This window comes from Podarcis cretensis, assembly GCF_951804945.1.
Source record: "Podarcis cretensis genome assembly, chromosome: 7".
NCBI lineage: Eukaryota > Metazoa > Chordata > Lepidosauria > Squamata > Lacertidae > Podarcis > Podarcis cretensis.
In genome coordinates, this window is record NC_137176.1 from 87,919,089 (window position 1) to 87,941,445 (window position 22,357).

Sequence of the window (22,357 nt, forward strand, 5' to 3'; positions counted from 1 at the left end):
CTGCCGTACCCAAGGAATCTGGAATTGGGTACAATGTAGTCAATGTAGGTTAAACCACAGAGCCTAGGACTTGCCGATCAGAAGGTTGGCAGTTCGAATCCCCACGCCGGGGTGAGCTCCCGTTGGCTTGGTCCCTGCTGCTGCCAACCTAGTAGTTCGAAAGCACGAAGTGCAAGTAGATAAATAGGTACCGCTCCGGCGAGAAGGTAAACAACATTTCCATGCGCTGCTCTGGTTCGCCAGAAGCGGCTTAGTCATGCTGGCCACATGACCCGGAAGCTGTATGCTGGCTCCCTCGGCCAATGAAGTGAGATGAGCACCGCAACCCCAGAGTCGGTCACGACTGGACCTAATGGTCAGGGGTCCCTTTACCTTTAGTCAACAACACCATAGTGGGGAATCCTGGAAAATTGACTTTAAAAAAGAAAAGAAAAATACAGCTGCTGAAAACAGTGACAAGCAATTGACAATAAAATATAATTAAGCTACCAAGAAGAAAAGAAAAAGAGCCAATTAAAGTTAGTTGGAAAATAGCAAGAAGCAATCAGAAAAACATACCATCCATCAGATTCTCTGGAAACTACGGCTCCAATGAGTTTTAAGGAAGGTTATTCCACAAACAAAGTCGCAGCACAGAAAAGTCTATAGTTACTCATTAGTGGAGGGATACAGTACATTCTAGTGCAGTGGCTCCCAATTAGTACTGCGGACTCCCTGTTTTTCAGAAGCCAAGCCGTGGACCCCCTACTTTTGAAAATGATATCTCTGTGGTAGGTTTTGTTATGTGAACGGTGTCATTAATCCCTGTGGGTTGTGATAAGGCTCTTACCTTGCTCAGATGTAATGCGCTGCTGCAAACCTTGAGCTCACACGTCCCTCCTCCAGTGTGCCTGCAAGGAAGATTTGAGAAGCTGAAACATTCATTTTATTTTATTTTATTTTATTTTAATTAACTGCATCTTGCTGTGTTGTCTGAAGCTCAACAAACACTGCTCGGTTCTATGAGTACTGAAAACAAGTCACCTGCAAACCATAGTTTATGACGCTGGCTTGTTCTTAGTAATCATTGATAAGACTGACCATAGTTTAGGGTTTGGACAACACAGTAAACTTTGGTTTGTCTAAAATGGGAATGCATGCTTTACAGAACCACCTGTTTCTGTGGGAGAAAATTCGAAAACTGTAGCTCCAAGCCACAGAGTTCACAATAATCAGTTGTCTCTCGTTATCTTCAGTCATGTGACTTTTCCAAGAAATGAGTTAACCAGTTTGGGCAGCCTCAAGGCAAAATCTTCAGCTAAGTGGTGGGCACCCAAATTATCTGAGTAGTTAAAAATGCCACTAAGTTTTTTTTGTGGCTAAAATCTACCCACAGCTTTGAAAAACTCACACTCTTTTTCTCTCTGGCCATAGCCTGAGTCATCCAATGAAGTATACAGATTTGCAATTTCATGCTATACCCACAATGATTTTGTGTCAGATCTTCTTTATATATAATTGGGATGGGCAGTTGTCAAACACCAAATAGAATTGTAGAGTTGGAAGGGGCTCTGAGGGTCATCTAGTCCAATCCCGGGAATACAGGAATCTCAGCTAATGCACCCATGGCACATGACCATCCAACCTCTGCTTAAAAACCTCCACTGAAGGGGAGTCCACTACCTTCCAATAGAGTCTGCAAGATTCAACCAGCAAGGCAATGTTCTTCGGCCCTTGGTGATCCTACCAAATCATATTTTACTTATTTAAAAGCATTTCTAAACTGCTTAATGTTTCAAATCTCTGAAGTGGTATGCAAAATACAAACATAAAAACAGAATAATAAAATTTGGGGGTTGAAAGTTCTGCTGAGAGTAGACCCATTGAAATTAACTATGTTTTTATATATGCTGGAAGCCGCCCAGAGTGGCTGGGGCACAAACAATAGATTATTACTACTACTAATACTACTATGAAGGGACGCGGGTGGCGCTGTGGGTTAAACCACAGCGTCTAGGACTTGCCGATCAGAAGGTTGGCGGTTCGAATCCCCGAGACGGGGTGAGCTCCCGTTATTTGCTCCCTGCTCCTGCCAACCTAGCAGTTCGAAAGCACAAAGTGCAAGTAGATAAACAGATACCGCTCTGGCGGGAAGGTAAATGGCGTTTCCGTGTGCTGCTCTGGTTCGCCAGAAGTGGCTTAGTCATGCTGGCCACATGACCCGGAAGCTGTATGCCGGCTCCCTTGGCCAATAAAGCGAGATGAGCGCCACAACCCCAGTCGGCCACGACTGGACCTAATGGTCAGGGGTCCCTTTACTAATACTACTATGAGTGTAAGTCATGTCTATTAACTTCAATTGGTCTACTCTTAGTAGGCCTGGTATTGGATACAACCCAGAGATAAGAAGAATCTACTAATAAAAAGAATCAAATTTTAATAGTCAGGAAAAAACCTGGTTAATCTTTACAAGACGTCCAGAGCAATTGTGTTTATTTAAAAGCATCTTAATCCAGGTAGAGTTGAGAAGTTAGCTGGTTTTATTCACAGAGATGAAAGAAACATTTTAATGTCAATTTTCAGCGAACAGGTAAACAAAGTCACACATCTTAAAAGACTTGTTCCTGAAACACCTGGTAGCAGCACATCTGGAAATCTCACAAAACTGGAAGAGGTTGGAGAATCTATTTGTATCCCATACTCTAGAATGTGGCAGTTGGCGTTGAATGAAAAGCAAAGCGATTCAGAAAAGCAAGGGGTGAGAAAGACAAAAATAGATTTACTGAGGTATGGTCCCCTTGCCTCCAGTTTGCCAACTTCAGACAGAGATGGCAGAACCCCATCATCTCAAATCTTATTCTGGTGCGCTGTGTCAGTAGCAGAATGCATTTTCGGATAATGTGCTCCCTATAATAGTTGTGACACTGTAGTGTTGTTAAGTACGTGTTTATTGGTTGGAAAACTTAATAAAAAATACCATTTAGGTATTTCATGATAAACAATTCCTTGGAAGTTCCTTTGTGTGGCCTGAAAGGAGGATTTGAAACGCTTTACTTAATAAATAAAGACAGGAGATTCACGAGAGCTGATTATTTCCTATAGTTCTTACCTAGTAAAGTAAGGACTAGAATGCAAGTCCACTCCACACACCCCTAGCAGGAAGAAAAGGGAAAATTCCACTACTCCCTAAAGTAAATAGTTTGCCAGGACACATTCTCTTGATCACAGGGGTTAATAAGTAATGAATCGAGTGTCTGGTGCTTTGGTGGCTATTGTCTGGCAAAACCCAGAGGACTTGTGTCAAGGTGTGCTTCTGAGGCACGGTAAGAAAGGATACACAAAGCCAATGTCTTGCGCTAACTCGGAAACAGCTGTGTGTCAGGCTTGGGAATAGGGCACCAATGCAAGCTCCCAAGGCCTGCTCTTCTGTATTTTCAAGATCCACAGTACAGATCAACATTTGTGATGGTTGCTTTTTTCGTATCTAATAAACAGCCAGAGACATAAGTACTCCGGGCAGCGGGGAAGACATTGAGTGGTCTATAACAGGTTATGTATCTGGAACATAGGAAATTTCCTTATAGTTGGTGAGACCATTGTCTCACCTTGCTCAATAATGTTTGCATTGACCTGTAATGTTAACCTTGAAAATGAAGGAGAGAAAAGTGAGATGGCATCTCTGCAGCTAGAAAGCAAGGAACAGCCAGAGAGATTTTGAACTGTGCCTTGTGAGTGTTTGCCGTAGGTTTCCAAGTTTCCTAAAACTGGTCCAGGAACACAAGGGTTTAAAGAGGTGAAGAGCCAACTATGGCATGTTTATTATTAGCAAAATCATGGAGGGGGGGGGGGAGACACACACACTTGCCATCTGGGAGATTCTGGAGAAAGGAAATGTGGAATATTAAGTTAATGAGGAAGATTACTAGCTTATAAACCTTTATGGAAAGGAAGGAGGAAATAGCTTTTTTAACATACCATTTCCAACAATCATTACATAACTTATTATCTTATACAATATTTTAGACTTCCGTCAACAACTTCTGAAGATTTTCCGTTCTTTAGCACTTGTTCTGCATTTCTTAATTTCTCTATTACTTTTAATTATCATTAGCGAATAGTTCTCTTCGTAGTCTTCCTTGCAATATTTCACCTAATCCTCCTTACAGAACTTCTTGCAGTCCTACTAGCGTAATCTGTTTATTACAACTGCTTTTCAAATAGTTCAAATATTTACGTACTCCAGTCTTCTAAGAATCTCTGATCCCGCAGATTTCGAATCCTTCCTGTTAATTTATCTAATGAACTAATTCTGTATGTTAGCCTTGTCTAATATGCTTTGGCTTCAACTTTTTGAAAATAATAAAAGCACTTGAACCCTTTGCAGCTGAATTTGCTAGCCACCTCCAATGAAATGCATTGGGTGGCTATAGAAGAGGATTAGACAAATTCATGGAGGGCAAAGTGTTTGATGGTTCCTGGTTGTGATGGCTGTGTAACCTTCTTCCACTGTTGGAGTCAAAAATAGTTGTTGGGATTTGCAAGTGCTGTTGCTCCCAGGACGTCTTTGCTGGCTTCCGTGGGCCACTGTGAGAACAGGATTCTGGACTGGATGGGCCTTTGCCTGGTCCAGTAGAGTGTCTTCTTATGCTCTTATGCTCTGTGCTTGGTAGAATGATGTGGAAGTCTTGTCCACCATGTTTCATCACATTCAGTCACAAAATGTTGAAAACGTGACCCTTAAAAACCCATGAAGCTGCCTTATATCAAGTCAGAACCACTGTCCTTGTTAGGATATAGTTCCGTTCCACCTTAAAAGGGTACAGGCATGATGTTTGTGTGTCACATGCCTGTTCCAGCACTCGCTAGGAACTTCTGTTTGTATATAGCCTTTATATTACTGCTGTTTTGCTGGACACGAAGGGAAGCAGACATGTTTTCCTTTGTTCCGCGGGTGGCGTTGTGGGTTAAACCACAGAGCCTAGGACTTGCCAATCAGAAGGTTGGCGGTTCAAATCCCCGCGATGGGGTGAGCTCCCGTTGCTTGGTCCCTGCTCCTGCCAACCTAGCAGTTTGAAAGCACGTTAAAGTATAAGTAGATAAATAGGTCCTGCTCCGGCGGGAAGATAAACGGCATTTCCATGCGCTGCTCTGGTTCGCCAGAAGCGGCTTAGTCATGCTGGCCACATGACCCAGAAGCTGTACGCCGGCTCCCTCAGCCAATAAAGTGAGATGAGCGTCACAACCCCAGAGTCGGCCACGCCTGGACCTAATGGTCAGGGGTCCTTTTACCTTTACCTTATACTTACACATCTCTCTGTCCGCATCTTCTGCTGTGAGAAGATTTACACACTCTGCTGGCAGAGCGTGCACGGGTCTCTAAACGTATCTGAGGCTCGTGTGGCTGTTTGATGCTGTTCCAAGGGAGACCGGCTGCCGCCAGGTGGCTGGAGCCAGCTGGGGGCCTGCCTGATACCCCTGTCTTCCTGGCAGCATCCCAGCAGTCCTTCTCGCTCTGGATTGCCCTTGAAGCAGATCTCCAGTGTTTTAGCCAGCCCCCACCCCTAAAATGCCAAGAATCTGGGATCTTCATGTACTTGACCTCTGAGCTTTGACCCTGCCATAAAACCTAAACATCTCCATTTTGTTTTGTTTCTGGCCCAGAAGCCTCATGAGGCCCCAAACATTTGGGGGCAACTCCTTGACAGGGGAACTTTTTAAGCACAAGGGTTCCTGTGATCTTGACCCTTGTGACTGAAGGATGGCAGTGTTATTCAATGCTTAATAACCTCTCCAATAAGCAAACAGGCACAGAGTTTCTTACATGCCATCAGAACAAAAGTGACAATGATTAACCCATCAGTTAAGCATGACTGTAGCTAAACTGGGGTGTATATTTATGATTTGTTTTATCTGATTGGAAGCCAAAATGTGGCTTTCGGCTGGGTTAATCTACAATGAGAACAGGCCATCCTGCAATTTGTGCTCAAGCTAGCTAGACTGGGGAAAACATGCATCAAGAAGCACAAGTTGGGCTGGTTTGAAGGCACATGGAGACTCCAACATTACTGAAGGTCAGCAGGTTTGTTGTTGTTGTTGTTTAGTCGTTTAGTCGTGTCCGACTCTTCGTGACCCCATGGACCAGAGCATGCCAGGCACTTCTGTCTTCCACTGCCTCCTGCAGTTTGGTCAAACTAATGCTGGTAGCTTCGCGAACACTATCCAACCATCTCGTCCTCTGTTGTCCCCTTCTCCTTGCGCCCTCCATCTTTCCCAACATCAGGGTCTTTTCCAGGGAGTCTTCTCTTCTCATGAGGTGGCCAAAGTATTGGAGCCTCAGCTTCAGGATCTGTCCTTCTAGTGAGCACTCAGGGCTGATTTCCTTCAGAATGGATAGGTTTGATCTTCTTGCAGTCCATGGGACTCTCAAGAGTCTCCTCCAGCACCATAATTCAAAAGTATCCATTATTCGGCAATCAGCCTTCTTTATGGTCCAGCTCTCACTTCCATACATCACTACTGGGAAAACCATAGCTTTAACTATACGGACCTTTGTTGGCAAGGTGATGTCTCTGCTTTTTAAGATGCTGTCTAGGTTTGTCATTGCTTTTCTACCAAGAAGCAGGTGTCTCCCAAGAAGCAGGTTTGGGGCAGGCCAATGGCTGTAGAGGAAGCCACCAGAAGGTTACGTACACGACCTTGATTTTGACTAGGCATCCAGCCTACCCCCTTCTCCCAACTCATGACAATACGGAGCTAAATGGGCCAATGATCTGAGCTGGTGCAAGGCACCCTCTGTGTAAAAGCATATTGGGAAGGATATAAAGTTTTGAAAGACCCCTGGACTTACTTTCAAGCTATTATTTTTGTCTCTCAGAAAAAGCAACCAAGTTCATCGCCAGACTGCGAATGCTTCCCACATACATCTGCCAGTACATTCCTGACATTGGGACAAGCTTTGGTGGTAAGGGGGTGGAGGAGGAAAGCAAGAGCAAGAAAGGAGATGGTGGAAAGGAAAAGAAGTATTTGTTCCCAGATGGTGGGACAGGGGAGATGTAATCTCAGAACAACAATGTCCAGTGTTCGGTAGGAAGGGGGGACAGGCGCTGAACCAAGGCCTGGGTCTAGACACATCAAAAAAAGCTTTTCAGAAAAAAACATGTTGTAAACCTCAAAGTGGGAAATCACGTTGGCAAAAGACGGTACTCCACGGGGTCATCTAGTGTCACAGTGTTATAACGTATACAGTGGAACATCAGGTTACGTTACCCCTGGGTAACGTAAACTTCGGGTTGTGAAAGCGGCAAACCCAGAAGTGTTTCACTGCTCACACATGCGCGGAAGCATTTTACCGCCGCTCGCACATGCGCAGAAACAGCCTCCGGTTGCGAAAACTTCGGGATATGTCCAGACCTCTGGAATGGATCCCATCTGCAACTGGAAGTACCACTGTATATAAAACACTTTTTATTTAATAATGTAGCTGAGTCCCAATTTAAGTCCTTCAGACGTCCTTAATTTATTGAGCAAGGATGATGGCTTGTGCTTGCTAACACACACTAACTCTCCCTACCCTACCCTACCATTTCACAACTTTGTCAATGGCTTTGTTGGTTGAGAATGTGCATTTTGAAAGCATCCTAAGACAAAACCCACACCTCATTAAACAAGCAGGGATCTCTCTTCAGTGTCCCTTATCGTTGGAAGCTGGTATTGCGCAGTACCGGCCACCTCCCTTTCTATTGTTGTTCTTCAGATTACTGTAATGCTTAATGTGTTTATTTCTCTGAGACTCTGCATTGCAAAGGACAATGCCAGGAATGCAGAACTGTCAGCTTTTGTGCTCGGTCGATATTAGAACACACTTCTGTCTTTGCATATATTCAATCCTTAAAAAAAAAGTATTGGCATAAGGTCCGAAAGATACAATAGGAGGAAATTTGCATCCATCTCAAGGAGTCAGTGTTGGCAGGTGAGAATGACTCCACAGCTATTATTCCTGGCCTGTTCTCAACTTTCTGAGATGGCAATGTTGCAGTAGTGATAACCGCTTGTTGCTCGCCCAGGCTGGCTGATTTCTTCCAATAGATCACAAGCAGTGATGTTGGGAAGAACCCAACTGAGGAGGCAGAGAGGCAGTTGGCTGAGCCCAGGAATGCTAATAAGGACTCGGCCTTTAATAGGGTCGGAATACGTCTGGAATTTCCCAGACATACCCAGAATATGGTAGTCAGAAGCAGTGTCCGAGCAGAAATTAGGGAAAATGGCAGAATCCAGATGTATGGCAAGCCATGTCTTTTTGGGGCGATTTGGCCCAAAAAAAATCTCAACGACTTTTGCCAAAACAGAAAACAACAACAACATTGTCACTTATTGAAATACGGCAACCCTACTTTAGAGGGACAACCTGAAGAATCGACAGGTAGGAAGATGGGGCAGGATTGCAACTGAGTGGGTGTGGCAGGAGCTATGCCTACATGACAAGTTATACAGTGGCCGGAGTCCAGCAGAGGATTAAGCCTACAGGAAGTTAAAGGATATGAAAGAAAGATTTATATCTAGATGTTAGGATAGAGATGATAAAGAAAACAGGAAAACAGGAAGACACAATGAGAGATAAAGGAGGTGCTGTGGGATTGGTGGAAGTCCCCACCCGGGAAGAATGGCAGATGAAGTTGATGGACTACATGGAATTGGCGGAAATGACTGGCAGAATCCGAGACCAGAGAGAAGAGTTGGTGGAAGAAGACTGAAAAAAGTTTAAAGATTATTTACGGAAATACTGTAAAATTAATGAATGTTAGGAAAATGTTGGAATGAAGTTATATGGCTTTAGTAGAAATGTTAGAAGGAATTAAGGATAAATAGATTAATAGAGTATTAAAGGAAAAATAAGGTTAGAATGTGTTAAGATAATTATAAGATTAAAAATAGAGGAAGATGGAAAGGAATTGCTGAAAAAATTAATAGAATTGGAATACACAAAGGGAGGTGTAAGGAGGTCGCGGAAACAAGTAAATGAAAGATAAGTTATTGAAAGTATTTGATGTGTTTTAAATTGTGTTTGTTTTGTTTTGTTAGTTTAATGTTAGTGTTTTGTTAGTTTAATGTTAGTGTTTTGTTAGTGTAATGTAGTGTTTTTTTTGTATTGTATTGTATTGTATTGTTTTTCTTTTCTGTAGAGTCTAAATTGTTGGAAAAGGTAATAAATATTATTTTTAAAAAAGGGATTGGTGGAAGTCAATGTCTTGTTGTCATTGTTTTAGTGTTTATAATATTAACATGTAAGATATGGATTTTTTGTTGTTGTTGTTGCTTTCTTTAGTTTTTGAATGTTGATTTTTATGTGTTGTGTATTTATATATATATATATATCTTTCGTGTTGTTGTTGTGTGAAAAATACTAATAAAATTTATTTATTTATTTATTTTAAAAAACCTACAGGATCTCCATGGATTTCAGCCATAGGCCTGTGCACCCAGAACAGACCTCCAGAACGAATTAAGTACTTAACCCGAGGTACCACTGTATAGTGGCACCTCTGGTTGCGAATGGGATCCATTCCAGAGGCCCGTTTGCAACATGAAAAGAGCGCAACCTGTATCTGCGCAGGTGTGCAGCGCGATTTGGCACTCATGCGCATGCGCAAAGCGCAATTTAGCGCTTCTGCGCATGTGCGAGCAGCAAAACCCGGAAGTAACCCTTTCCAGTACAGTGGTACCTCAGGTTAAGTACTTAATTTGTTCTGGAGGTCCGTTCTTAACCTGAAACTGTTCTTAACCTGAAGCACCGCTTTAGCTAATGGGGCCTCCTGCTGCCGCCGCACCGCTGGAGCACGATTTCTGTTCTTATCCTGAAGCAAAGTTCTTAACCTGAAGAACTATTTCTGGGCTAGCGGAGTCTGTAACCTGAAGCGTATGTTACCTGAAGCATATGTAACCTGAGGTACCACTGTACTTCCGGGTCACTGCGGGACGTGACCTGAAAGAACGTAACATGAAGCAAACGTAACATGAGGTATGACTGTATGGTATATCGGTCTTCAACTAGAGGCCATGACAGGGTTGCATCTCAGCTTAAGAGCTGAAGCTATTGTGGTGGTATTTCTAAGTGAGAAAGTAGGAGCAAAGGGGGCATTTACAAGGTGGACATTTACTCGATAAAATAAAATAAAAATAACAGTGGATCCTATTTTGCAGGTGGATTTGAAATACGCTGTCGCTGACTGCTCTAAAAGGAAGAGAAGATGAGTTTCAAGTCGGGCCTGTGGTAATTAGATTACAAATTGCCTGGCCTCTTCTGGAGGGATTGAGTTACACAAAGTCAGAAAAACAGGGCAATGGGGGGAAGAAAAAGAGCTAGCAAAGTGCAGCAGAAGTATTTCACAAATACTGCTGTCTAGATTCAAGGGACGCGGGTGGCGCTGTGGGTTAAACCACAGTGCCTAGCACTTGCCGATCAGAAGGTTGGCAGTTTGAATCCCCACCACGGGGTGAGCTCCCGTTGCTCGGTCCCAAATAGAATTGTAGAGTTCGAAGGGACTCTGACTGTCATCTAGTCCAACCCCGGGAATACAGGAATCTCAGCTAATGCACCCATGGCACATGACCATTCAACCTCTGCTTAAAAACCTCCAGTGAAGGGGCGTCCACTACCTTCCAATAGAGTCTGCAGGATTCAACCAGCAAGGCAATGATCTTCGGCCCTTGGTGATCCTACCAAATCATATTTTATTTATTTAAAAGCATTTCTAAACTGCTTAATGTTTCAAATCTCTGAAGTGGTGTGCAAAATGCAAACATAAAAACAGAATAATAAAATTTGGGGGTTGAAAGTTCTGCTGAGAGTAGACCCATTGAAATCAACTATGTTTTATATATGCTGGAAGCCGCCCAGAGTGGCTGGGGCACAAATAATAGATTATTACTACTACTAATACTACTATGAAGGGATGTGGGTGGCGCTGTGGGTTAAACCACAGCGTCTAGGACTTGCCGATCAGAAGGTTGGCGATTCGAATCCCCACGATGGGGTGAGCTCCCATTGCTCATCCCTGCTCCTGCCAACCTAGCAGTTCGAAAGCATGTCAAAGTGCAAGTAGATAAATAGGTACCACTTCGGCGGGAAGGTAAACGGCGATTCCGTGCGCTGCTCTGGTTCGCCAGAAGTGGCTTAGTCATGCCGGCCACATGACCCGGAAGCTGTACGCCAGCTCCCTTGGCCAATAAAGCGAGATGAGCGCCGCAACCCCAGAGTCGGCCATGACTGGACCTAACGGTCAGGGGTCCCTTTACCTTTACCTTATGTCTAGATTTTCCTGGGCATTACCAGGATTTCAAAGGCAAGAATTGGTGCCCGGGGGGAATTTTTGGTTTTTTTTTTTTAAAACAAGCTCAACAATTTTGGGTATTTCCTAAAAGAAGCTCATCAACTTTTGGGGTGTCCTGGTTTTTTTTTTACTCTTTGAAATATGGCAGCCCTATTCAAAAAACAGTTGCAAAGAAGTGAATTTGTAAGCAGGGAAACCCAGCCAGATGGGCGGGGTACAAATAATAAATTATTATTATTATTATTATTATTATTATTATGGCTCCCGACCAGATTCCCAGGGACCCTCCAGGCAGGCTGGTGTTTTGTTTTTAAAAAATAATCTTGCAGGTGTATGGATGCAATAACAGTGTATTTCCATCTGGAAGAGCACTCTCGTGCCGCAGAACAACAAAAGAGAGGCACCCCTTTTGAACATCTGTGGTGTAAGAAGTTATGGGATTTCAGCAGAAAGATACGGAACATGCACTGATGGGAAACAAGACAGCTTGTCTGCCCTGAGCCTGGGTGTAGCTAGGATTTTTGTTGGGGGGGGCAGAACCTCAGATTTTTAAAATATTTTTTATATTCCGCCCCCCAGTTTAAATGCTTTATTGAAATTCATAGATAACATACACAATATACCAAGCTGAAAACAATCGTGTATTGATAATCTTATATATGTTTACAAAAAATTAAATTAAAATTAAATTTATACAATCTCTTTTTGCTAACATAGAATAGACTTCCTTTCATTTCCCCATGCGTATAACCTTTCTGGTGATGGATGTACTTATCATTATTACCTTACTCTTTATGTATTTTCTAATACCTTCCTACAACAATTCGTATCTTTTTGCTTGTTTCTTAGCAGTTCGGTTAGACAAGGGTTATTCAAACGCTGCCATAGATATTGTACCACTGTTATTATTCTGTAGATATCTCTTGAACACACCCCATTTTTGAATAAATGATTGCCTCAGATTTTTATTAATTTGGGGGACAGCTGCCCCCCTGCCCCCTTGGCTACGCCCATGCCCTGAAATGGCAGGAACGAATAGTATGGAAAGTGGAATCATGTACAACTGCCTCATCAAACTCAGTTTGGTCAGAACTGAGTATACACATCCATTTCAAAAGTTGAAATAGAAATATTAAACAATGAATGTAAAATAATGTCTAAAATGTATAAAATACTGTTGGAATGGCATTTGAAAGATGAGGAAGTGAAATTGGTAATGATACACAGGGCAAAAGACTTTGGATGTAATATACAGCTTAAAGAATGGGAAAGGTTGTGGAATGAAAGGATAAAATTATAGCCTGTAATGTTTTGAAAGAGAATATGATGAAAATGATGTATAGATGGTATATTACACCAGTGAAATTAGCTAAAATGTATAAGACAAATAATAAATGTTGGAAATGTAAAGTAAAAAAAGGAACATTTTATCATATGTGGTGGGAATGTAAGAAAGTAAAGAACTTCTGGGAAATGATACATAATGACATGAAAAAGATGTTGAAATATACATTCTTTAAAAAACCAGAAGCATTTTTACTTGGTATTATAGGCCAAGACATTAATAGACAAGATGTCAAACTGTTCTTATATGGAACAACAGTGGGAAGAATATTGTTAGCCCAGAAATGGAAGCAAGAAGAAATTCTGATGAAAGAAGAATGGCAGATGAAATTAATGGACTATGCAGAATTGGACAAAATGACAGGAAGGATTCGAAACCTGTGGGACCAGAGATTTACAGAAGATTGGAAGAAGTATATGAATTATTTGAAGAGCGACTGGAATCAACAAATTACGCTAGTAGGACTACAATAAGTTTTGTAAGGAGAAATATACGAAGTGTTACAAAGTAGAAAAAGATAGAGATATTGGTTATGAGTTTTAAATGTAACAGGGAAAATAAGAAATGCATACTAAGAGATTAGATTGGAAAATTTTCAGATAGGACTGATGGAAGTCAAAAATAAGATGTAAAAGTATGTTTAATCACTGTTGAAAATGGTATGTTAAAAAACTAACATATATGTGTGTGTGTGTGTGTGTGTGTATAAAGTATACACATCCATAGTTAGCATGAAAACATTACTTCTGGAAAACGAGGCACCATAGCTGACAGAGGGCTGCGAAAATTTGTGTTCTGCGCTTTTTAGAACCTGCCTACCCATGCACGATCTGAAATCAAAGGGGTGCATTGGTTGCCAGAAGCAAAATATATTGACATTATTTACAGCTCTCCTAACCCCCTATAAGGTGGAATTTAAAGTGGTAAAGCTGTATTTTTATTTTGTGCAAGAGGCATCTCCCCATTGTCATATACTGGCCAGCACGTTCCTGCACTTACCCTTGAATGCAATAAAAATTCCTTCTTATGATTGCTGTTGGCCAAAGGGTCAGATAAGTTGCAATCCATCACCCGTTAAGTTGGGAACTCCCTTGTCTTTTGAATAGAAAGTGAAGCGAAAAGGAAACTCGCCATTTCCTATATCATCCTTCTGGGGATCCTGCACGTGTCGGCAAAAGCCACTTAAGACAACATTTTCGTTGGAAGGCGGAAGGAAATGAAGCTGTGAACAAGCAAACAACACTCCCTCTCATGAGCTGAGCGAGGTAGATATCTCCAAATCTTTATGGAACAGAGGCTGCTGTTTGTTCAAAGCCACTTTCGCTCATCAAATTCCCTTCAAATGTTTTGGACTACAACTCCCATCAGCCTCCGCAAGCACTAGGTTTGCAGGAGATGCTTTAAAACATGGGTAAGCACACTAAGGGACGCGGGTGGCCCTGTGGGTTAAACCACAGAGCCTAGGACTTGCCGATCAGAAGGTCGGCGGCTCAAATCCCCGCGACGGGATGAGCTCCCATTGCTCGGTCCCTGCTCCTGCCCCCCCAGCAGTTTGAAAGCACGTCAAAGTGCAAGTAGATAAATAGGTACCACTCTGGTGGGAAGGTAAATGGCGTTTCCGTGCACTGCTTTGGTTCACCAGAAGCGGCTTAGTCATGCTGGCCACATGACCTGGAAGCTGTACACTGGCTCCCTCAGCCAGTAAAGCGAGAAGAGCGCTGCAACCCCAGAGTTGGTCATGACTGGACCTAAAGGTCAGGGGTCCCTCTACCTTTAAGCACACTAAGGCCCGGGGGCCAGATCTGGCCCAATCGCCTCCTAAATCCGGCCCGCAGACAGTCCAGGAATCGGCGTGTTTTTACATGAGTAGAATGTGTGCTTTTATTTAAAACGCATCTCTGGGTTATTTGTGGGGCATAGGAATTCGTTCATATTCCTCCCCCCAAAATATAGTCCAGCCGCCCACAAGGTCTGAGGGACAGAGGACCGGCGCCCTGCTGAAAAAGTTTGCTGACCGATGCTTTAAAAGAATGTAAATCCTGTTTCTAACCTGCTAAAATATATTCCTCCCTGCTCCAGAGTTCTTTGGGGACCTCCAGAATGTATTTTGTGTGTGGGGGGGGCAGTATCTGAGCTCATGCCAGAACTGCAGTTAGGTGGATTTATAGTGCATTGTCATCCTTACACAACAAATTCACTTTTTTAAAAAAAGAGGGGAAAGCCTGGACTTTTTGTAGTTTGGAAAGTGACAGTGGAATGTTTTGGAAAATGCAGGACAAATGGATGGTTGGGGGAAAGACATGTAAACACTTTGCAAAAAATTCAGGGTTGAAACAGTGTTGTTATATAGGTATCCTGTCCACAAATCAGAATGAATGATAAGGACCAGGCATAGTCTAACTACAGCATAAGCTCTGTGCAAGCAAATCAGGACAAATGCTCAATAAACAGGTCACCCGGAGGAGCCAGTCGTCGTAGCCCACCTTGGTAAAACTAATACTCTTGCCACAAATCCCACGCTTGTGGGAATTTTACTATCCTCCATGCTCTGACTGCAGAGTATACACGACTAAAGAACAGTGATGTCAAGCACTGGAATCTGCCATTATTATTTTTTGTTTCTCTCGGTTTCTCATTTTTTCCATTCTTAAATTCAGTTCGCCTCATTGCAATTTGAAGAAGTCCACAAGGCAATTTATATGCATTTATCCTATGGTTTCCCCGGTAGTGATGTATGGAAGTGGGAGCTGGACCATAAAGAAGGCTGATCGCCAAAAAATTGATGCTTTTGAATTATGGTGCTGGAGGAGACTCGAGAGTCCCATGGGCTGCAAAAAGATCAAACGTATCCATTCTTAAGGAAATCAGCCCTGAGTGCTCACTGGAAGGACAGATCCTGAAGCTGAGGCTCCAAGACTTTGGCCATCTCATGAGAAGAGAAGACTCCCTGGAAAAGACCCTGATGTTGGGAAAGATGGAGGGCACAAGGAGAAGGGGACAACAGAGGATGAGATGGTGGGACAGTGTTCTTGAAGCTACGAACATGATTTTGACCAAACTGCGGGAGGCAGTGGAAGACAGGAGTGCCTGGCGTGTTCTGGTCCATGGGGTCACGAAGAGTCAGTCACGACTAAACAACATCCGCAAAGAAACACACATAGCATACAACTTCGCTTAGTATAAGCACCCCTCACCCCAGGGGTGTACGAAGGGGGGGGGCAGAGTTGGCGGGCCACCCTGGGCACCACTCGGGGGGTGACTAGATGGCCTGCTGCCCCCCCAGCTCTAGAGTGGCCGATGGCGCGTGCTCAGTTAGTATGGGCACCACTCGCACGGTGACTGTATGGGATGCCGTGCATGCGCAGTCTGTACGGATGTTTCGTGTGCACCACCGGGCGGTTTGCCCTACACCTCGACGTCCCGCCCCAGGTGCTGGAGAGGGTTCCTCTGCCACTGCCTCCCCCTTATAGAATGCATTTTTGTACATTATTCCCCCCGACAAGCGAATATTTGCATGCATTCTTTGGTCAGAGAAAATCGGAGATGGTGCGAATTTCAAGTGAAGCTGGGACACTTACATTCAAAGGCAAGTTGAGTGCATTTCTCCGCCATCCCTGGCAAAAGCCATGCTTCGTACGAGCCGGTTTTCTCATTTTGCTAAAAAGCAATCAATTTTGGAAGCCTCGTTACATGGCTTCTTTGCAGAACCATCTCGAGAGGCTCCCAGGAGATGAGTGACAGGCCCATGGCTCCAGCAATGAGGCACAGTGGCATGAAAGGCCATAAACTATTCAGCAGCCCTGCAGTTCCCCTGCTCTCAATGGGCCCCGAGCCCTCTCTGGAAGCGTCTTGCTTTTTCCATCCCATCGGAGCAGTCCTCATGGGAAGGGACTAGCTGCTGAAGGGGAGTTAGAGAAGCTATTTTAAGGCCCAGAAAAGGGAGAGGGAGAAGGGGGAAAGGCTTTGCAAAAGCTATTATTCATCTGTCAGAAGGCCTCATGTTCGTGACCACAGTGAAATATCATGCAATAATTACATTCAAGGTTAGTGGTTTGGCAGCGGGTGATGCCGTTCTGGCTTTGTACAGAGGACAGCGAAGGTGTCTTCTATTGGATCGACTTCTGCACACTGTAGAGTGGCCGAGGGCACGCTGACAGTTACTATGGGCGCCGCTTGCGTGGCGTCCGTATGGGCTGCCGCTCTTGTTCACCATCCGTATGGGCGTATGTATGGACTGCCACATGCACCGTCTGTGCAAGTGTCCCTACGGGCTGCCGCGCATACGCAGTCAGTATGGGATGCCGCGCATGCCCAGTCCGTACGGACATCTGTGTGTGCCGCTGGATGGTTCACGCTACCCCTTGGTGTCCCACCCAAGTGCTGGAGAGGGTTCCTCCACCACTGTCTGCACGTTCATTTAGGCTTTAGAGTTACAGTGGTACCTCAGGTTAAGTACTTAATTCGTTCCGGAGGTCTGGTTCTTAACCTGAAACTGTTCTTAACCTAAAGCACCACTTTAGCTAATGGGGCCTCCCGCTGCTGCCGTGCCACCGGAGCCTGATTTCTGTTCTCATCCTGAAGCAAAGTGCTTAACCTGAAGCACTATTTCTCGGTTAACAGAGTCTGTAACCTGAAGCGTATGTAACCTGAAGCGTATGTAACCCGAGGTACCACTGTACACAGAAAGCTTCATCGAGAATTACCGTATTTTTCGCTCTATAAGATGCACCAGACCACAAGACGCACCTAGTTTTTGGAGGAGGAAAACAAGAAATTTTTTCCCCCTGAATCTCAGAAGCCAGAACAGCAAGAGGGATCGCTGGGCAGTGAAAGCGGCAATCCCTCTTGCTGTTCTGGCTTCTGGGATAGCTGTGCAGCCTGCATTCGCTCCATAAGACGCACACACATTTCCCCATACTTTTTAGGAGGGAAAAAGTGAGTCTTATAGAGCAAAAAATATGGTACTTGCTCTCCTCTTTGCTTAAATTTCCCTTTGTGTAGAGATTTTCAAAAGTGTTACATGACAAATCTGAAGAATCATGAACTGTGCAGGCTGTTTATGCTAGCCAGATTTAATATGTTTCCCTCGATGATAGTAGGAGGAAGATATTTAGCTCTCCCAGAAGCAGAGCGTCTCTGCAAATGTGGTAGGCAGGAACCTGATACGTTGGAGCATATTTTCTTTTCTTGTGATTTTGGCATTCATGCCAGAAGACAATTGTTAGAGGCCTTACAACCTAACAGGCTCGATTCTATGCCGCCAATGGTTCAGGACCTGCTCTCGGACAGGAATGATCAAATTACTTTGATACTGGCTAAATTTTTGAGTGCTGTCCATGTGGAAAGACTGGGCCATTATAGAGAGATTTGGTGGTTCTTGATTGGTCAGTGATGTGGTAGTCTTAGACTGTATTATTTATGCAAATTGTTATGCCAAATTCGTATTTTCCACAATCTGCATATGGTGTTTGTTTTATAATGTGTGGTTGCTATGCCTAATAAAGGATTGATTGAATTACCACGGAAGTGATCAAAATGGATGGGTGCCTAGGATGACTATGAAAAAGGGTCAGGTGGGGTTGTGATTTGATGCTGTTGAACATCCACGCGAAATCGTTGAGTCATATTATCTGGGGATACGGAGTGAGATCTCGCCAGCTTGCTGAGGGAACTGAGCTCCACCTCTCTTTTCCGTCTAAGAAGCTGCGTAAGGCCTGCAATCAGTATTGGAATGGATTGGTGCCGACAAAGTGAAGCTCAACCCAGAGAAGGTGGAGGTGCTATGTGTGGTTTGGACAGAGGGGTGCTATTTAACCTGGATGGGGTCACTTGCCCCTTCTTAAGGAACTCTAGTGTTTTATTTCCTGTCTCAAAAGCTTAGGCTGGTGAGCCTCAGGTGGCGCAATGGGTGAGCGCGTCTGGGTGTTGACCAGAAGGCTGGTGGTTTGAGCCTACCCAGGAGACCGCTGTGTGCAAGATTTCTGCAAGGGTCCTTTCCAACTCTTAGATTCTATGATCTACTGTGATACTTACTGGACAGTCTGACCACAATTATTCACGCACTGGTAGAAAACAAGAGTTAGTGCAAAATACAGCAGCATTTTGCCAACAAAGGTCTGTACAGTTAAAGCTATGGTTTTCCCAGTAGTGATGAATGGAGGTGAGAGCTGGACCATAAAGAAGGCTGATCGCCGAAGAATGGATGCTTTTGAATTATGGTGCTGGAGGAGACTCTTGAGAGTCCCGTGGACTGCAAGAAGATCCAACCTCTCTATTCTGAAGGAAATCAGCCCTGAGTGCTCACTGGAAGGACAGATCCTGAAGCTGAGGCTCCAATACTTTGGCCATCTCATGAGAAGAGAAGACTCTCTGGAAACGACCCTGATGTTGGGAAAGATGGAGGGCACAAGGAGAAGGGGACGACAGAGGGTGAGATGGTTGGACGGTGTTCTCGAAGCTACCAGCATGAGTTTGACCAAACTGCGGGAGGCAGTGGAAGACAGGAGTGCCTGGTGTGCTCTGGTCCATGGGGTCACAAAGAGTCGGACACGACTAAACGACTAAACAACAACAACAGCAGCATAGTAATTGGGACCCAATGTGGAAGGAGAATGTTATGCAAATTCCAGAACAGCTATGCTGGCAGCAGGTACATTTCTGGCTGTAATTCGAAGTCCTGATTTTAACCTGCAAAGTACCAACTGAGGATGGAGAAGAACCTATGGCTTTCCAGATGCTGTTGCACTCCAGCTGTTCCCACGAGGAATAGAGCATGAGACAGTCACCTCCCCCATACTGCTGTCCATGGCTAAGGAGTTGCCACGTCTCCACACAGCCCTCCTGGCAGGGAGCCTGATCCCTTCACAGCTGTATGACAGGGAGAAATTCAACAGAAATAGCTTTTCCCAGCATGCTATATCTTTGCCTGTTTTTCCAGTGGTTTAAAGAACAGGAGTAAGGGACGCGGGTGGCGCTGTGGGTTAAACCACAGAGCCTAGGGGTTGCTGATCAGAAGGTCGGCGGTTCGAATCCCCGCGACGGGGTGATCTCCCGTTGCTCGGTCCCTGCTCCTGCCAACCTAGCAGTTTGAAAGCACATCAAAATGCAAGTAGATAAATAGGTACCGCTCCGGCGGGAAGGTAAACGGTGTTTCCGTGCGCTGCTCTGGTTCGCCAGAAACGGCTTAGTCATGCTGGCCACATGACCCGGAAGCTGTACGCCAGCTCCCTTGGCCAATAAAGCGAGATGAACGTCGCAACCCCAGAGTCGGCCACGACTGGACCTAATGGTCAGGGGTCCCTTTACCTTTACCTAAAGAACAGGAGCTTTGTGCAGCACAGGTGGACCCTAGTATACTCAGATCTGCAGATCTCTCTCTTCTCTCTTTGCTTATTTCCTTGTCCTACAATTAATTCCAGCAATCCACAAGGCAGGTGAATGCATCTTCCCATTCTTATGTAACTGCTCCGCTACACTGGTTACCATGGCAACAGTGAAAGCCCCATCAATGCATGTGTAAATCGACACACACTTAGCAACAAGAGGCTTCCATAAATGGAAAGCTAAACCCCCGTTTTATTCATGCTTTCTTATCAAGTATATTTGGAAAGCAGGCATTAAAATTAGCTAGGGAAGGAGGTTGCTCGAGACAAAAGCTGAGCCAGAACAATTTACTCTTTTTTTTTTTGGGGGGGAGCAGTTTTTTCCAACAGTATTGAAAAACACATCCCTTTCCCAACTATTTTCCAGCACCGCTTCCGAATTCATTTGCTTTGCCCCTTCTCCTGCTTTCCCCACCTTTGTCTACTCTCAATGATGCACCAGTCTTGCTGACTATCGTGTTGTCATCTCATTCATTTTTCGATCCCTGATTGCCCTATCTTTCCATTGACTTTGTTTGCCCACAGGGACATCATCATGTAGCTCAGGGTGAGAAGCCTTTCGGTGGCGAGGGCCATGTTCCTTCTGGGAAGCCTTCCAAGGGCCACCAGGCACCATCAGGGCTGTCCTAAGCATATCCGGCACTGTAGTGCAATGCTCCCTCCAGCACAACCCCCGTTTCCCAAAGTTTTTTATAATAATAATAATAATAATATTTTATTTATACCCCACCCTTCTCAGTTCAAAAACCGGGCTCAGGGCAGCCAACAACAAATTTAAAACACTTAATTATAAAAGCAGCATAAAATACAGTATAAAAACACAAATAACAATAAAATTCAAAAATCAAAAATCAATTAGATAATCCCCAGGGCTAGCTGGTTGAATTAGTCCTACTTGGGCCAGCGAGGAGACCAGGGGAGAATTAGCTGTGGGGTCTCAGAGCGGGTGATCTTCATAAAAGCGGAGGGGGAGGGAAGAGAAGGGAAATAAAAGATCAGACTGAATTCAAATTAAAGGCCAGGCGGAATAGCTCTGTCTTACAGGCCTGACGGAAGGAGGTTAAATCCTGAAGGACCCTAGTCTCATGGCACAGAGCATTCCACCAGGTCAGAGCCATCACTGAGAAGGCCCTGACCCTAGTGGAGGATAGTCTGACTTCCTTAGGGCCCGGGACCTCTAAACTATGGTTATTCATGGACCTTAAGGTTGCATCCCATATTTTGGCATTCCTTTCATGTTACAGGGAAGGAAGATGTGCAGCTTTGAATGTAGGGATGGGCGAGTTGTAAGCCAGTGTGGTGTAGTGGTTGAGAGCGGTAGTCTTGTAATCTGGGGAACTGGGTTCGCATCTCTGCTCCTCCACATGCAGCTGCTGGGTGACCTTGGGCCAGTCACACTTCCTTGAAGTCTCTCAGCCCCACTCACCTCATAGAGTGTTTGTTGTGGGGGAGGAAGGGAAAGGAGAATGTTAGCCGCTTTGAGACTCCTTAAAGGGAGTGAAAGGCGGGATATCAAATCCAAACTCTTCTTCTTCTTCTTCTCCCATTTTCTGTTTTTCCACTATCAAATTTCATCACAATTCTGCATTTCTTTAAAATTCCTCATGAAAATTCATCAGTATTTTAGCGGCGATTTCCCCCCCTAATCCACATGTTTGCAAAGCGATTTGCCCCCAATTGAATACATTTTTGTATGTTAATTTCACTAATATACACATCTATATGCATCCTTTACCCCACATCACCTTGCCGAGAAAGGTCCGTATAGTGAAAGCTATGGTTTTCCCAGTAGTGGTGTATGTAAGTGAGAGCTGGACCATAAAGAAGGCTGATCGCCAAAGAATTGATGCTTTTGAATTCTGGTGCTGGAGGAGACCCTTGAGAGTCCCATGGACTGCAAGAAGATCCAACCTCTCCATTCTGAAGGAAATCAGCCCTGAGTGCTCACTGGAAGGACAGATCCTGAAGCTGAGGCTCCAATACTTTGGAGGGCACAAGGGGAAGGGGACGACAGAGGACGAGATGGTTGGACGGTGTTCTCGAAGCTACCAGCATGAGTTTGACCAAACTGCGGGAGGCAGTGGAAGACAGGAGTGCCTGGCGTGCTCTGGTCCATGGGGTCACAAAGAGTCGGATACGACTAAACGACTAAACAACAACAACATACATTTTTGTACACATTGCTTAGCTGGAGAGCTGCATTGCAAAATTCAGAGAAGTGCGAATTTTGAAGGGCAGCTGCGTTTTGGTTCACATATTGTTTTAGGAACATGCAGATTAAGAAAATTCATCTTTAAATGCAAACTGAAACAAATTTCCTCCCT

General features: G+C 44.3%; 1 protein-coding gene across 3 annotated transcripts in view; it reads right to left on the reverse strand.

Moving 5' to 3' along the window:
* The window catches only part of SLC45A4 (solute carrier family 45 member 4), a 148,484-nt gene that overhangs the window by 102,962 nt on the left and 23,165 nt on the right, over positions 1-22,357 (reverse strand). For all 3 annotated transcript variants that reach the window (XM_079984282.1, XM_079984285.1, XM_079984281.1), the window contains exon 2: positions 830-890. The gene's annotated coding sequence lies outside the window, so the exon portion shown is untranslated. The remainder of the gene's footprint in view (positions 1-829; positions 891-22,357) is intronic.